The following is a 13,393-nucleotide window of genomic DNA, read 5'->3' on the forward strand; positions in this document are numbered from 1 at the left end:
TGAAGAATTTGGCATTATGATGTTGTTTAACCACATCAGCAAAATTTGGAGGAAGGATTAGGAAGGTGGGAACTTCTCAATGTCTTTGGATGAGAGGGCGAAGAGAGGTAAAAAAAAAAAATCTGTGGAACTCTGAGCCAAGTTGCCCTGTCTTTCCTCTGAGTCTGAGCAGTAAAGTATGTTCTAGCCGTGAACACTAGGCAACTAGGACTTTTCCGAAGGTAGATGCCTGGTCAAAGGCTGGTTTTTGACAGTGAGTGAAGAAATGGAGGTCATGTTGCAAGAAGAACATACTTCTTCTTAAATGAACTATATGGTAGGAAGGAAGAGAACTGAAGACTCTTGAAGAGTCCATACCGGGCTGTAAAGCTGGTCGGCACTGGTTTGTAACAGAGGGAAGATAAGGAAAATGTGATTTATATCTGCATATCCATATGCATATACATACACCTACATTCTATGCACCTATACATGCATGCATGCTCACATGCATTCAGTGGAACATTTTCTTTTTCCTGAACAGACTCATGTTTGCAGGAAAACAGATGCAATCAGAAAATCTGTTAAGTAAAATTAAGGAAGACAGACGTCATGTTTGCTTTTATTTGTAGTTCCCAACTTTCGTACAGACAGGTAAAATTGTATACGTATACATGACATGAGCTTGTGAAAAAAGTATTTGGGGACACCTGGTTTGTAGCCTTAGTGCTGGAGAGGAAGACATGGGGATCCCTGGGTTCGCTGGCCAGCCAGCTTCGCCTAGTTAGTAACTGCAGATGCAGCAGGAGACGGTGTGTCAAGGAAGAGAAATGAGGAATGCACTCCACATAAGCCCCTGGGGTCCACACATATGCCCACACATGTGCATAGACATACAACCATGCACACATACATACAGTCCATAACTCAGAAAGTAAGAAACAGTCAGAAGCCCCAGTGACCAAATGCTATTGGTATCAGCTCTTTAGTCTGCGTGTTTATATCACTTTTAATGAGCTAAACTTGGTTCTGCTAACTTTTAATTTCTTTTGTTTTTCATTCCTTTTGGCTTTTATAGAGAACTTCTTTCCTCATGCAGCAAAAGGAAGGAAAACAAAGAGTTTGACTCCTAAAGGGTCCCTGAGACTAAAGTCTCACAGAGCTCACGGTGGCGAGATGAGACATGGTGTGCCAAAATGGCCACACTTTTCTTCATGTCTGTGGCGTCCTGTGTATGTCTATGTACGCTGTGTATATATGCCAGTACATGTAAACATATGGGCACAATATACACAGGCACAGTGGTTATGGAGAGGGGGGTCACAGCTTCATTGGTCCTTTCCAAATACACTACCATTTGGCAGCTAGGAACAGGAAATATTGGTAAGGACCCATGTTGCAGTTCAGCAGGCCCCAAGGACCTCTCCTGCTATGTACAATCTGTCTGAACTCACAATTAGGGGGTTGCAGTGACAGCGACGTTGAGCTGTGTGGGCCATAGGACCAGGGTTACACTGCGACCCTCATGGAGAGCTTATCCTTCCATTTTGAACAACCAGAGAATTCTCCAGGGCTTTCTCCTATCATGGCCCATGTTTGTCATTGTGACTCGGATGGAGATGTGCGTTCTAATGGTGAACTCACTGATGGGATGATATGTATTGCTTTTCTGTCTGGAGTCTCAGAGCTTCTGCTGATATTGCTTCAGGGACCACACCTCTGTGGAGAGCCACACAAAGGATAACCTGAAAACTGGGATCTGTCACTTTGGAGGAAGCTTTACCATTTGGGCATGATTGTGTAGTCTCTTTGTACAATCAATATGTATAGGGTTTTCACTATGTGGAGTTCATTTTAATAATGAAGTGAAGTAGTTCTTAGAGTACTTGGTGCTTCTGGGGGAGCATGGCTTCACACCGTGATTCTATGGTAGCAAAGCAGATGTCCTTAGAGTTATATGTGTTCTGTGTATTTGTATGATTTCCCCCTCTGAATTAAAAGTAGAAGAAAGCTGGCGAAAGGCTGTTGTGATCTGATTACAGTGGGATTACTGATCAATTAACCTTATAAAAGCAATTACAATATTTCCCCCATGCAATAGTAAATTCCTGGTTACCTGGTCCCCTAATAGCCTCTAGGTTGTTGGAATCCATTTGGGGAAATGGTCTTTTTATGGTGTGTTTCTGCTCTTTGGCTATTATTGCCTTGCAGTTCAAATAAATTTGGGCTTTTGACCAGGACTGCCATTAAAATCAGTTTTATTTATCATCGTTCTGGACATTGCAGGCAATCAAGGGAGATGTAAAACAAAATGAAATACAAACATTGGAAAGAACGTATACACAGTCTGTGGAAACAAAAGAGCTGAGAAATTGAATGGGTCATTTACAAAGGAAGCAATATGGATTACCAAAAATTTCCCCCCAAACACACCATCTTATTGCCAACTAAAACAATAACAGAAGAATAGATTTTATTTGTGAAGCTAGTGAAAGTGGCAATGATGATGGCTGCTCTTGTTGAAAAGTGTCTGGTACCTGGAAAGACTCTCAGATGTGGTTATGGGACATGGCATGCATTAGTTGTCCCTAGAGGGCAATTAAATACACATATCAAAAGTCTTAAGCGTTTTCATGTTCATTTCTGGAGCAATGTTGCCCCTAGGAGTTTGCCATAGGCCGAGTGTTGCTTTGCATCACTGAACGCTTTGAGAATCTAATGAAACTGATTAACCCTCTCTTGGAAAAATTCAAGCAGGAGATGCAACCAACTCCGCAGTTAATTTCTCATGCTGTGAGGTGATTGACAAACTCTAGCAAAATGGTAGTTCCTCATAGGACATACATTACTTTTCATTGTTTCTAACACCCCAAGTACTCTTACTTTGACAACTGAAAGAGATCCATACAGCCAAAAATCTGGGTAATTCCATATTCAGTAGATCCCACAAGTAAAATTGTGTCCTAAGGTATTGTATTGCATTATATTATATTATACTATTGTATAATACTAATAATAGTATTATACTATTGTATTGCATTATATTATTATATTATATCATATCATATTATATTATTATGTTATGTTATATTATATTATTATATCATATTATATTATTATGTTATATTATTATATTAATTATATTATTATTATTGTATTGTATTGCATTATATTTTTACTTACTTACTTTAAAAAAGTTTGGATGGGTAGCTTAAGTAGGCCGGGCTGGCGGGGAACTCTTTATGTAGTAGAAGATGACCTTGAACTTCTGGTCTTCTTTCCTCTGCCTCCTGAAAAGACTGGGATTTTACGCTAAGCATGTGTGCCCGCCCACACACTGGTATACTTCAGATCAATAGACAAAGAAATACGACTAGCGGGGTCCCCTCTCCCGTCTCACCAGTGCCTTTCACCTCCTTCTTTCTTTTTCTTCATATTTTTTTAAATTTTTAGCAATGCCCGTGTAGTAATTACTTTCTCATTTTTGCGTCAGAATACCTTATAGAACAACTCAGTGGAAGAAAGATGTATTTTGTTTTACGGTTTCTGCCCTTCACATCAGGAAGGACATAGTGTTGGGGGCAGGGACACAGCTTGATTTATGGAGCCAGGAGTGTTTCCTGATGGATCTTCATCACGTAGCAGACAGGGAGTGGAGATAGCTAGGCATGAACTTGGGGTGTATTTCACAGTTCTATCCCACAGGCTTCACAGCCTTCAGAGTAGTGCCGTAACCCTGGGAACTAACACACAAACCTGAGCATTTGCGGGACGTTGCCAGTTCCAAGCATGGTACACTTATCTCCCCCATTTGAGTTTGTCCTGTTTTTCCTTGATAAAGTCTGGGTGACTGACAGGCAGGTAGCACATCTTTGAAGCATCTGTTACTCGAGCTTTTGGTAGGAATAAAATTGTTCCCTGTAAATGTGTATCTCCATTACTAATTACTAAGTATCTCTCGGGGAAGTGCCTTGGGCCTCTGTGAAATATCTTCTCATCAAACAGCCATCCCTAGTTTTGACATCTTTTGAATTTTTTTTTTTTTTAACTGAAAGGTGTGCTGCAATTGTGGCTGCAAAGTTGTGGCTTTGCTTTGTGATTTAATCACCTTTATTATCGTGATTAGTATCATGATATGTTCACTTTTCTTTCCATTTGTTCATTCATGTAAATAAGAACTGACTCTGATTCTTTTGTTTGTTTTTTCTTTTTATTTAAATTTTTACTTTTTATATTAGTTACAGTTTATTTACTTTGTATCCCAGCTGTAGTCCCCTTCCTCATGCCCTCCCTCCCAATCCCACCTTCTCTTCCTCATCTCCTCTCACCCCCCTCTAAGTCCACTGATAGGGGAGAACCTCCTCCCCTTCCATCTGACCCTAGCTTATCAGGTCTCTTCAGGACTGGCTGCAATGTATTCCTCTTGGCCTAGCAAGGCTGCTCCTCCCTTGGGGTGGGGGGAGATCAAAGAGCCAGCCATTGAGTTCATCTGACTCTGATTCTTCTGATACTGATATCATTATTATCAGTACCTGACAGCCCTTGTTTGATCAACAGGAGAGCTTCATACTGGCGCCGACCTTCAAACATGTTATTGTTATTCTGTTTTCCTACTTTCTGCCACAGTGCAACATTCTGGAATGGTCTCAGAGTTTTAACTGTCAGGGCTGGGGCCAGTTTTCTCCAGGTAGGGCTATTCACTGTGGGCCTGCCACTGTTCACAGGACACTGGACACAGCTAAAAAAAACATGTGTACATGTATGTATGCACCCATGTGCACAAAATCTACCTGCATGTTGATACCAGCATCTACCTGTCTCCATACACTCTAAAGCCATTGATTTGTTTTAATTACTCAAATCCCTCAGGAATGTCATAGGGTTTTGTATGTATAGTCTTTTGCCTTTCCATATTGGCTTCCAACAGTGAGAAACCTGGTTCTTCACATTTGCTTTTTTAACTTGAAGTTCTAGAGAGCACAAAGTAGGCTCACGATCACGCATGTGCACCATTTTGAAAAGCAGCTAAAGGCAAATGAAATGCCACATTGCCTTGGAGTTGTCCTTGCTCGAGGACAGAGTGTCAGGGGTCCTGAGCGAAGCAGCATTTGGGTGTTTGTCCACTTCATCCTGGTGGCATGTTTCCACTCTGTATCATGTTTCTAGTGAGACCCCCCCAGTTTTGTTCTTATTCCACTTTGAACTCTTTCTCCCCATTCCTGTTGTCTGTATTAATATCGGTTTCCATGATACTGGAAGCCACAACTATGGGGAATGATGTTCTGAAAGCAGTCACTTTCCCCAAGTGTCTGCCCTGTTCTCACATCACTGTGAGATTTAAATCCTATTACCAGCCACCCACTGTTGGAATCCGTCCCTGTTCTTTCTGGGTTTCCTTTTTTCCTAACTTAGCAAATTCATAAAAACAAAAACAAAAACAAAATGTAACTGTGCTTCATCTTCTTGTTTATACAAAGCAATAACTTTTGCTTTGCAGTGATTCACATTACAATATGGCCCATAAGTCATCCTTATGAATAAATTCCTCTTTTTTGTAGTATAGTATTGTGCATATATTTTTGTATTAGCATTTTAGATGACTATCCTGTAATTTATCAAACTGCTTTGTTTTGTATGAGCATGTAGGTTTTTATGTGTTTTATAATCATAAATGATGACATAGTGGATAAATTTGTGATGGTACATTTTTATATTGATGAACTATCCATGGCAAATCCATAGGCGTGGCAGAAGGAAGAATTACATATTAACAATTTCATTCAAAAGTGTCACACCAGTTTGTAAAACAACCATCAACAAATGAGAGTGACTGCTTCATTCTATTATTGCCATCGAGAAAGAGAGCAGGGAGGAGTATATGAGAGGGTTTGGAGGGAGGAAAGGAAGGGGGAAAATGATGTAATTATACCACCCCAAATAAAAAAACCAATTATTTGAAAGACTAAAATCGAACGTGATAAAAATTGGAAGACCAAACCAATTATGCTTTTTACAATATTCCTGTTCCATCTTCTGTGATTTTCTGTGAGACTTAGGTATAAGGGTTGCATTGTAGGTGTACCATTTGGGCTTGTGTGCCGCACAGTTCCTTGTTCTCTGCATTTTGACCAAGGGCGGATCTCTCTACAGTCTTTATGTGTTACAAAAAGAAGCTTCTTGGAGAAGGAATAGGAGCTGTATTGATCAATGGGTATGAAGATAAGCATTTAGAAATTACGTTGAATTAAGAAAGTGGCAGTGGTAGGCTCTCCTTTCAGGAACAGTCCTTGCTTTGAAAAGAGGGAAGAAAAGATCAAGTTAAAACAAAAACAAAACTTCAGTGACAATGTTTGTCAAGGTTTTCATTTGAGCTTGTCTTTACTGCTCTGGATTACATGATTGTGTTCACGCACTCATGGCTGTGTGCCCTCAGTATCCTCACCTTTTTTTATGTCTGCCTCCATGGGATACTTCTTGAGAGCTGTGGCTCCCAGGGCCAATTGCTTTATGCATTTGTCACACCTTACACAATGCTGCACCATTGTTATTCTTTTCAAAGGTTTAGTGTCTTCTATGGTCTTCTTCTGATGAGCTGTGTGCCAAGAAAAATGAACTGAAAAGTGCTCCACAGACCCAGATTGGGTACTTTTTTTTTTCTTTTACCCACCACAGCGCTTATCCCCTGAAACTATTCCTCAGGGTGATTCTCAAGTGGTGTGCTTCATATTGATTTATCATTAAGAGAACATTTTCTTTTGACCATTCAAAGGCCTACACAGGCTTCTGAACTTCTGTCCCACTTTCAGTATTACCCCAGTGATGAGAAAGCAAGGGTGAAATAACAGACTTGTCATGAAATAAATTGTTCCTGTGCCTCTGGGTGGCTCAGCTCTGGGTCTCCCCATCCTGAGGTCAGCTCTCCAGATGGGACCTGATGAGGGAATGTGGGTTTCAGTGTGGTGTCATTTTTATTAAGTGCCTTTGTCTTCAGGGGCATACTTTAGTGCCTTTTAGATAAATTGCTTCCGTCTTTGACAGTGACAGTGACAATATTTCGAAGCTTCACATATCTAAGATCCAAATGACAGGACAAATTGCACATTGGAATTGCTTTGTAAGTGCAAGACAGGATGTAAAAATCTCATCTCTCTGCTTTACTGAAACAAGTTAATATAATATGGATATAGGAAGCAAATTTTTCACTTAAGCATGTAACTGTGAGACAATGCTGTCGTTAACAGCAGATGTTTTACACACATATATATGTGTGTATATATATATATATATATATATATATATATATATATATTCACACACACACATACACAGCTTCATTGAAGTTAAAAATAGGACTTAATTATTCCTGAATATTAAATCTTATTTAATTTACTACCCTCATAATATATATTTACATTTTACAAAGACAATATATTTCTCAGTAAAGTTCCCCCAAAGCCTCAACATGTAAGTGACATTTATTATTCGATAAAAATATATAGGCATGCCACAGGAAAGCTTTTTTGGAACATTAGAAATAGTAGATCAATCACTTCCTTTCACTATTTTTCTGAGTTATTCTGGGATCCAGGAAGACTGAATGGAGACTTCTCAACTCCTTGGAGGATGCTACCTAGAGTAGACAAGGCACTTCAGAGGAGCCTTCTGGAAGCCTGCTGGGTACCTGCTGGCAGGCTGACCTCCTGTCTGAAGATGGATCATCCACAGTAGGACAGATGGAATGCAGCAGATGGTGGCAAGGGTTCTGAATTTCCTGTCCAAACTTAAGTCCTGGCCCCTATGTAACTTGGACAAATTGTTTTATCTGTCAGCAGTCCCCTAGTCTTTAGACACAACATAATAATATCCCTTACATGTAGGATCATAATGAAGGGTCATGATCTGTGTAAATATTTCACCAAGACCCTTGTAAAAAGGAAGGCCTGGCTAACTGTCATTATCTACAGTCTAATTGTGGTTGCCGCTTTTGAGTTTTGGGATTCAGAAATTAGTTTCCATCACAACCTTTTTTGTCCTCACTCACCATTCTTCTAGAATCTTCCATGCTTACTATTGTGTAAACAAAATTTTCATGGTTTTCACTACAAACATCATTATATTTTAATGCTGCCTTTACAGATGAAAGCAGATGATACATGTTTGTAACTAGCATATGTGTTTGCAGTTTGGGCTGTAAAATGATTGGCATGAGTCCTCCAGTCCTCACAGTGTCCACTGGAGTTTTGCTCCTCTTTGACTAGGAAGAGGAGAGAAGATTCAAGCTGAGGTCAGAAATAGTCCCTATGTTTTCTCACTCCCAGTTCTCTCAAGCGTGCCAGGGAGATCAATGTGAGAGCATTTGGCCCACGGTTAACAGTGGCTCTTGTTTTTCTCCTCTTCTTCTTGTAACCCAGAGGCTATGAGGCTATCCAGCTATGTTTTCTCCATCTTCTGTTCCCACTATGCCATTTTTTATCATCCAGAGAAAGGCAGTCTTCTACAGAACATGAAAGAAAAGCAAGATCTTTCATATCCCAAGAGAAGCTTCTAGAGAGCTTTGGGCTTATAAACCCGAGCTCATGTGCTTTGGGAGGCTGAAAACCCCTTGATTGCCAGGGTGTGTGAGTTCTAATACAACTATCCATCCATCTTGTATCTTTGTCAAGGACCCAGGTTGCTACCATTCTCCTCTTGTGCCATCTAGAGAGAGAAGCAGGACAAGTTATAAGCAGAATGAGATTATGGCCTGGCCTCCCGGAAGAAAAATTGGTGTTGGCAGAAATGAGGACAGACATCAGGAAGCAGAGCTTCTTTAGCCACAGCTGAGCAGGAATGGTTATTCCTGAATGGAGAGCTGCTGGGTGGGGTGGACAGCTCACGCTTGGGAAGGAGAGGTTCTAAGGACAAAGGCTCTGCAGAGTTGACGCTGTTAGCACTGCAGACCCTCTGTGGGTACCTCACGCTCAGTCTTCACACCGTCACGTGTTGCAGATGTCCTTAGACAGTCTCTTCAGTTGAGGTTGTATAAAGCTCATTGACACTTACCTCAAATACCCATTTGGGGTGTGAGTTTATGCCATTAGGTAACACATGAGGACAAGTTTTCCTTTCTCTGCTATTTGTTTATTGCTCTTGGAATGATTCGTTTACACTTTTTTTTTTTTTTTGTTCTATGCCTGTCTCTCTCACCACAGAAAAGATGCTGATGTTTACAAACTGAGGCCAGCTCTCATTCCTTCTGAAGCTGCCCTTGTTATCTTAGAAGTCTCTTTATTTATTCCCCCTGGAAGGTAAAGAACTAAACAAACAAACAAACAACAGTGTCCCAGTTTGGACAGATTTAGTGACCGGTTTTGAAACTCCAATATTTTTATAATTCTGTAGCCCCAGAAGACTATACTCCCTCTACAGACAGGGCTTAGAGGGAGCACATTCATTGAGGAAACATTTACCTCTCTCATACATCGCCTCTCTCTCATTGCTTGCATCTGACACTGTTTCCCAGCTCTGTCGATGGTCGGACATACTGCAGTCATGCACAAGTCACCTAAGACAAGACGACCAAACCAGAGATAATGAAAACATGCAGGGACAACCCCAGCAAGGGAGGATGCCTCTCGTCCAATAGCAAAATGTTCAACAGAAATTCAGACTCTTCTAATTCAGATTAGTTCCTCACAGATCACTAAGCAGTTGCTGATACCCGAAATGTTCTTGTATAAATGTGTTCCTAGTATAACTCTCTGAATGATTCTGGGTATATCTCCTGTCTGGATCTAAGTTCTGTCTTTTAGACAGACAATTTAGTAATGGCAATATCCCATCCCAAAGCAGAGATGATGGCACACCTTCAAGCCCAGTCCTTGGGAGGTAGAGTCAGGTACATGTCTATAAATTTGTGGCCAGCCTGGTCTACCTAGCAAGTTTCTTGCCCTCTGGAGCTATGTACTGTGACTCTGTTTTTAAAAAAATTTCATCCTAGTCTACAGAGTTGTCAGTGAATCTGATGTACGCAATTCTTTTGCCATCTCCTGAGACACAAACATCCATTATAACTTTTTTGTTTCCCTAGGGTTTGATTTTGCTGTGGGCATATATAAATGATGACTTGAGACCTTTAGGACATGATATTCAGTGCCTCTTTTTCTGTTATTGGTGAAAGTAGACACTAGTTTAACCTGAACAGATTTTATCCATGTATCATGTTTTATCTCAATGCTTTAAAACTCCCTTTATAAATATGTATACATTATTAAGTAGCTTTTATTTTTGTCTCATCATAACCTTTGAGTTTCAAATCTTTGCTCCATTCTTCCCCAAACACACTTCCAAAATAAAACTTTTTTTTTTAAATCTTTACTGTGTGGATAATAAACATTCATAAAGAGAATTTCTTTTCTTTTTTTTTTCTTGGCTGACTGTCAGAATTTTACTACTTAGGAAATTGCTTTTGATTTGGATGAGTCAACTATAGCTTCTAATGAAGGTTTTGAAAAACTACCTTTTAATCATCTTTCAGTTGAATTCTTTGTATAACTTTTAGAAGGGTGTGTGTGTGTGTGTGTGTGTGTGTGTGTGAATGGTGTGTAATGAGAGAAAGCTAAAAGCAGAAAAAAAGAATTCTTCCTCCAGACTATCTTTCTCTCAAATATAATATTTCTAGTTCTGGTAAATAGGATGAATATATTGTGTATTTTCTCTTTAGTCACCCAAATGAGTTGTTTCCTTATTTTTTATTGTGTGTGTGTGGTAAAATAGTTACAACATAAAAAAAAACAACAACAACAACAACAAAAAAAACAATCCTCTTAAGCCAGTTTCAAGTATGCACTTCCTTGTTATTGATGTGGGCATGATGTTCTAGTGCCGTCGCCTCCACCGAGCTGTGTAACTTTTCCAGGCTTACACACCAGAAGCTCATTGTCTCTCAAACAAGAGCCACCTATTACTGTGCCTCAGGTCTCCATCTCTCACCCTCCAGTTTCTGTCTTTGTGATTTTCATAGAGTTTTAATAGAACTGTAGTCTTTATTTTGTGACTGGCTCATTTTATTGAACACTAATGTTCTCAGAGTTTATCTCTAGGTAGCATATGTAAGAATTCCCTCCCATTGGCACTAAATAATATATCATTGTGTGTATGTATTCACTTGCATGGTGCTGGGTATGTGGGTTCTTTCTACATTTTAACTGCTAGGCATAATGGGTCCTTTGATCTTGAGCATACACTTAATCTTATTACGACCCTGCAATTTGCTCTTTTGAGAAGAAGAATGAATGAGTCATACGAATCAAAATATGTTTTAACTTTTGGATGAACTTCCAATTGTGTTTGTATCGTTTGACTATGTCCCTGATTAAAGGCCAGGACTCAGGCTGGTACTGTTGGCATCACAGTACTTTGGAGAAAGTGGGGATTAGTAAAAACAGGAGATGCTTTCATGTGAGCTCCTTTATAGTTCTTGAGAGAAGGTTATAAAAGGTTCAAACTTAGCTGTCCCCTACCTCCTTGTCTTTTCTGACTGTTCCTGTTCAGCACCCGACTTCTTCCTTCTGTATGATATCCAGCTAAGATGTGACTATCTGTTGCCCTTACCAATGCTCCCTGGCCCTGGCTCCCTTGGCCCCCTGCAACTCCAGTTTTGGGCTTTAAACTCGCAAACTTTGGGCTTGGCCAACCTCCTTTATAAATAAGTAGACTGGGCCAAACACCCTTGTTTCAATTCTGCTGTAATAGAACACTCTGACCAAAGGCAACCTAGTGGTGAAAAGAGTTTATTTGGCTGACACTTCCAGGTCACTGTGTATCACTGAGGGACATCAAGGCAGAAGCTCAAGCAACAACTTGAAGTAGAAGCTGTGGAGGAAGGCTGCTGGCTGGTTCATTTGCAGGTTTATGCTTAGCTAGCCTTCTTCAGTAGACTTGGGACCACCTGCCCAGGGAAAGACTCTGCCACAGTACACTGGGCCTTTCTTTATCAGTGAACAATCAAGATGACCATGCCACCTCTTCCTAAGCATGCCTATGGGCCAATCTAATTCCGGCAATCCACCATTTGAGAATTCCTTCTTGGGAGACTCTAGGCTGTGTCAAGTTGACACAGATATTTTACTTTCTAATGAAAAACTGGCCAAGACATAATTTTCTATAGTGTTTTAAATCTTCCAATGTGGCACAAGGACTCTGCTTGTGCTTACAATTACACCTGTAATTGTCAATTGTTTTGGTAGCAGTCATGGTAATGTGTTTGAAGTATTAATAGTATCTCATTGCGGTTCTGATAACATTACTCAATAATTGGTGTCCGAGTTAGGTTTCAATTGCTGTAATAAAAGACCATGACCAATGGCTTCCTGAGGACAAAAAGATTTCTTTGGCTTGTATATCTTAGGTCACAGTTCATTGAGGGAAGCCAAAGTGAGAAGCCAGGACAGAAACCTGGAGGCAAGAACTAAAGCAGAGGCCGTGGAGGAATGCTGCTTACTAGCTTACTCCTCCTGTCCTGCTCATTTTGCTTTCTTATGCTGTCCTGGACCATTTGCAAGGAATGGAATTGCTCACAGTGGTCTGGGACCTTTTGTATGAACTATCAATCAAGTAAAGTGCTCTGCAAGCTTACCTACAGGTCAACTAAATGGGAGCATTTTTTCAAATGAGATTCCCTCTTCTTAGATGACTGGCTTCTGACAAGTTAATGAAAACCAACATAGTAAGCAATGCTGAACATCTGTTTACATGCTAGTGGTCATGCGCCCATCTTCTGTGGACAAGAGTCTATGAAAGGACTATGCCTTAGTCTCCTGAATGCTGGGATTGAAGATGTGAATTGCCAGGCCTAGCCAAACTACCTTTTTAAAGGGACTCTCTTATTTCAGAGAGAACCTGTTCACAAAAGGTTGCACTAGAACCCCTCTTTTGTGCTCTAAAGTTTTTGTATGCATTCCCTCTGGTCTGATAGTAATAACCATTGACTTGGAGCCATTGTGACTAAATTTCAGGGATCAGTTTGCTCCTTTTCCTGTTCTAGGATCCCTTCCTTTGCATTCATAGTGTTTAGATCTCTGTGTCTAAATTTAAACTGAATTCTACACAATTTTACATTATTTTTTTTATTGACCTCTTAGGTTTCATGCAGTTCTTTAATGCCTACATTGCAGTGGCAACAGTTCTACCCACTCTGATGACAAAACATGATAACATATACCTCTTGGCAAATTATGAACACGGGCACATGTGTGATGCTCAAATGGCAACTAGTGGAAGTCATTTCTCTCTTTCTACCATGTGGGTTAAGGGGTCAAACTAGGGTCTATCAGCTGAATCCTTTTGCCCCCCACAAGCATTTTTTTTTCTTTCTTTTTAAAGACAATATCTGAATTCTTTGGAATTATTTTTCTTCTTTTTAATAGTGCCAATC

The 13,393-nt window shown here is 40.1% G+C and overlaps 1 protein-coding gene across 2 annotated transcripts in view; it reads left to right on the forward strand.

Annotated features, from left to right (window-relative positions):
• The window catches only part of Pid1 (phosphotyrosine interaction domain containing 1), a 219,695-nt gene that overhangs the window by 203,268 nt on the left and 3,034 nt on the right, over window positions 1-13,393 (forward strand). The window lies entirely within an intron of this gene.

Source organism: Psammomys obesus, unplaced genomic scaffold, assembly GCF_907164565.1.
Source record: "Psammomys obesus unplaced genomic scaffold, mPsaObe1.curated_primary_1811, whole genome shotgun sequence".
Classification (NCBI taxonomy): Eukaryota; Metazoa; Chordata; class Mammalia; order Rodentia; family Muridae; genus Psammomys; species Psammomys obesus.